Source organism: Orycteropus afer, unplaced genomic scaffold, assembly GCF_000298275.1.
Source record: "Orycteropus afer afer isolate SDZICR_OR568_19922 unplaced genomic scaffold, OryAfe1.0 scaffold00098, whole genome shotgun sequence".
NCBI lineage: Eukaryota > Metazoa > Chordata > Mammalia > Tubulidentata > Orycteropodidae > Orycteropus > Orycteropus afer.
In genome coordinates this window covers 3,776,981-3,781,582 of record NW_006921685.1, presented here as the reverse complement: position 1 = coordinate 3,781,582, position 4,602 = coordinate 3,776,981, and the positions used below count along the sequence as shown (strand labels likewise).

The 4,602-nt window shown below is 35.9% G+C and overlaps 1 pseudogene; it reads left to right on the top strand.

The window, feature by feature from the left end:
* Positions 1–4,602, top strand: part of LOC103198631 — a 72,368-nt pseudogene that overhangs the window by 38,087 nt on the left and 29,679 nt on the right.

The following is a 4,602-nucleotide window of genomic DNA, read 5'->3' as shown; positions in this document are numbered from 1 at the left end:
TGGAAGGAAGGTTGGGCAATCTACTTCCATAGTGATACTGCCTTGGAAACCCAAGGAGGGGTTGCTATGAGTTGGGTCCAACTCGACAGCACATAACAACAACAACATTATGCCACAAATATCATAAAACTAAGAGCTTTGCTCTTTTACTTCCTTTTTCTTTTCTCTATACACCTTAGTAGAGATGACCAAAAGACTACAAGTAGGAATGAGAGGACCTGATAATGAATATATGAACTGGTCTAAATAGTTAAATGTTGAATGTAATTGACTAGGAATGTAAACATTTATGTTCTTAGTTTGAAGTCAAATAGCTTGGTGGTAATTTATCAATTTTTTTTTTTAAATTTCAGAAATCAAGAAAACTAATGCTGAAAAACTTACCTACAACAGTAAGTTAAGAAACTTTATTATGAATTTAACACCTTCTACAGTATTTCTCTATTTTCCTAAAAAGAGTTCTTGAAGAAATCATCATGTAGAAATCCATGGTACTCTTTCAAAATTACTAAATATACTAGTTATCTATCTGGAATTTCTTTTTGAAAAACATGGGCCTATAAATTTTAACATTTGTAAGAAGTTGTGAAATGAAAATCGATTCCCCAAAAAACTGAATCATGAGTGAAAAATATCTGGATAAATTAAAATAAGAAAGATTGAAGGAAAATGGGACAACTAAGTATAAGAGGAAAATACAAAACTAGGCTATATCAAACACATTTCTTACAAGATAAAAACAATAGTGTACCTTTTTAGTAAATTCCCTTTAGAATATCATATTGCCCACACAATGCCACAATCCCTGCGTTCCTTTATTCAACAAACATCTGTTGTTTGTATGGTGCCTTACAGACAGTAGGGCATGTGCTATATACAAGATGTAAATATTAATGAAGTGATCTCCACCTGCAGGAATTTTGCAATTTATAAGGGGAGATTAGAATTGTACACAAATAGATACAATAAAAGGCAGTGGTTGAAAGCACTTGAGACCAGAAGGAAGCATAAGTAGGATTCACTCAAACCAAGAGGGAATGAAATACCATGGTAAGAGTACACTCTAGAAAGAAAAAGCATCACTTAGGAGGTGTGGGAAAATCATTAGAAGGTTTCAAGTAATGTGTTATAAGGTTCCTAGCTGGTACAAATGGTTTGTGTTCAACTACTAACCTATAGGTTGACAGTTTGAACCCACCCCAAGGTACCTCAGAAGGCAGTCTTGCCAATCTGGTTTTGTTAAGATTACAGCCTTGAAAACTGTATGGACTCTATAACACATGAATCATCATGAGTCAAAATCGACTCAGCAACTAACAACAAGAAGTAATGTTTTAAGATAGGTGGCTTATAAAGCATTGTGAAAGGTACCTGCTGTTGTGTCAATAAATCCTGTCTCCAGGTTGTGGAAGACAACTGACCAACTGTATTAAAGCTGATACAACTGAATTGTGAATGGAGAAAAAAAGCTCAAGAACGGAGTGGCTATGGCAGGCCAGTATGTAGTAGAAAGGTAAACAACACCTTGGAGCTTCTCTTACCAGCAGCATGAGGCTATTATCTGCAGTTCACTGCTTTGCAATCCAGGTTTGAAAGTGTGACTAATGTGTAGGATACTCAGTGCTGGTCTGTTTTGAGTGGTGTTGGGTGCTACAGCTAAACGTGTTAAGTTTCACTAGAGCCATATGGAATTTACAATTGCCTGCATAATAATTGAGGGGCAGTGAGGCATTTAAATTTGGGAATGAAGGGGAAAATTAATAGAAGTAGTTATATTTTCCAAATAGCTACCATAGACTGATATTAAGTGCTTTATTTTCATCATTTTATTTAAATTTAATAATAATTATGTATGGAAGGGAAAATTTACTCCATTTAAAAGTGAGGAAACTAGGGTTCAGAAAGAGAAGTAATTTGGCCAAGATCAAACGGATCTTAAGTGACAGAAATTGAATGTGAATTCAGGTATGTTTGACTCCAGTTCAGATTCTTATTTATCTGGCCCTCCAGGAGTTTACATCTAGTTGAAGAAATTTCAATGTCATAAGAGCTCTGGTAGCATAGTGGCTAAAAGCACTTGACTGCTCACCAGAAGGCTGGCGGTTCAAACCCACCAGCCACTCCTCAGAAGGAAGGTTGGGCAATCCTACTTCCGTAGTGATGCTGCCTCAGAAACCCAAGGAGGGGTCGCTATGAGTCGGGGCCGACTCGACGGCACATAACAACAACAACAACAAAAATAAAATTATTAGCATAGTGTAGTAAATGTCGTATATATGATGTAGTACTAACTGTCATGGAAATTTGAGGAAGAGAGTGCATATTCAGTTGAGGTATGCAGAGATAAGCTTTGATCTAGACCCTAAAGATATAAGATTTGATTGATAAAGTGTGGGAAGGGAAAGAATAATCATTCAAATGTGTGGAGATGGAACGATAGAATTTGTAAAAGGATATAATAGAATATTTAGGTTTATTAACATTGTGGACAACTCTAAATGACAAGAATGTCTAAATGACATTCACAGAGTAGACCATGATCTGTGGACCTGGGAATTCTTGTTAACAGTGTAGATCCTTCAGCATCCTACTAGACCTTTTAAATAAATCTCTGAAGGTGGAGCCTGTGTTGATTCTAAAAGAATAAAGTTTAAGAAACACTGATGTTGAGGGTGGGAAGTCAATGAAGGGTATAGAATGAAAGACTGATTAAAGAGTAGCACAATTAAGTTAAGGTCTTGAAATTTAAAACAATAACAAGAATAAAAAAGTCACCACCTGACATTTTGAGGGAGAGGTGAGAGTAGTTAAACAAGATGGTAGATCCTAAACTAAGAAAAACTATCAGTGGGGAACTCAAGAAAATGGTCAAAAATCTAATTAGAAGCCAAGATGCAAAGACATTCATGACTCTGTTTGGGAGGATCTACATTATGACACTATTATTATGTGATTGCAAAGTTTGTGATATTCCCAATGTAAGGGATTTTTTAAACTAAGAGTTTAAGTGCTTTCAGCCACTCCTCAGAAGGAAGAAGTTTGGGCAGTCTACTTCCATAGTGATACTGCCTCGGAAACCCAAGAAGGGGTCACCTCGACGGCACATAACAACAACAAGTGTAATATTGTTTGCAGACCTCATGCTTTGAAGTTATGAGATGACCAAATAAAAATAATTAGTGTACTCTAATTAAATTTATCCACTAGGAGAAATAATTCTGAAGACAGGACTGTCAACTTTGGAACTATAGTAAATGAACCATATATGGCACAAAACATCCAAAACATATTTTTTCATGAAATTTTAGCAGTCCTGAACTTCATGATGATATTACTTTTTATGGTTTATGGAAGAAGTTGTTTTTACAAAGTACTTTGGTAAGATTTGTCTTCCTGAAGCAAAAATGAAGCTCAAAGAAAGTGACAGTGTTGTAGTTAGAGGATGGGGAAAGTTTTATATGAATGATAACTTTTTCTGTAAAAATGTAATAGCTTCATGGGAATAATTATCTAAACAACCAATCAAACACCCCCTCATGCCACTAATTAATCTATAAGTATAATGAAAAGAAAAACACCATTGTTAGGTGGCGGGACTAAAAGCATGGCATTGTCTTCAATTTTTAAAGTATCTCTGGGAACAAAGGATGGAAAAACTGGAATTGTATGTGAGCAGACTGCATGATAAACATCTGAAAGATATCAATTTTGCTTGGGTCTGGCCTGACTCTTGAAACCAAAAGAATCTACTTTATTCCATAAATATTGTTTGTCCCAACAAACAAAGATAAGATCCCCTTAGTAAACATCACTTATTGCCTGTAGGTCCTCTTCTAGTAACACTTCAACAAGCCCTTGTGAAGATTATTGACAATAAAAAATCGCAGTGCTCCATATGCACTTTCTGGCTTGGTAACTGACACCATGCTCTGTGCTGCATAAATGTAAGGAGAAGCTGATTCCTGTCAGGTATGGCTACATACATTATTAAATAATTTTCTTCAAAAGTACTAAATAAATAGAGATTTCCATCACTGTTGTTGTTGTTAGGCTGTTGAGTTGGCTCCAACTCATAGCAACCCTATGTACAACAGAACAAAATATTGCCCAGTCCCACATTATCTTCACAATCCTTGTTATGCTTGAACCTATCATTGCAGCCACTGGGTCAGTCTCTTTTATTGAGAGCTTTCCCCTTCTTCCCTGACCCTCTACTTGACCAAGCATGGTATCTTTCTTCAGGAATTTAACCCTTCTGACAATGTGACTAAATAAGTGAGATGAAGTCTGGCCATTCTTGCTTCCAAGGAGCATTCTGCCCACACTTCAACCAAGACAGATTTGTTTCTTCTGGAAATCCATGGTATTTTCAGAATTCTTCACCAACACCACAATTAAAAGGAATCAATTCATCTTTAGTCTTCCTTATTCACTGTCCAGCTTTCACATGCATATAAGGTGACTGAAAATACCATGGCCTTGGTCAGGTGCACTTCAGTCTTCAAAGTGATATCATTGCTTCTTAACATTTTATTTATATTTATTTATTTATTTATTTTATTGTGATTTGGTTGAAGATTTACAGAGCAAATTCACTTTCCA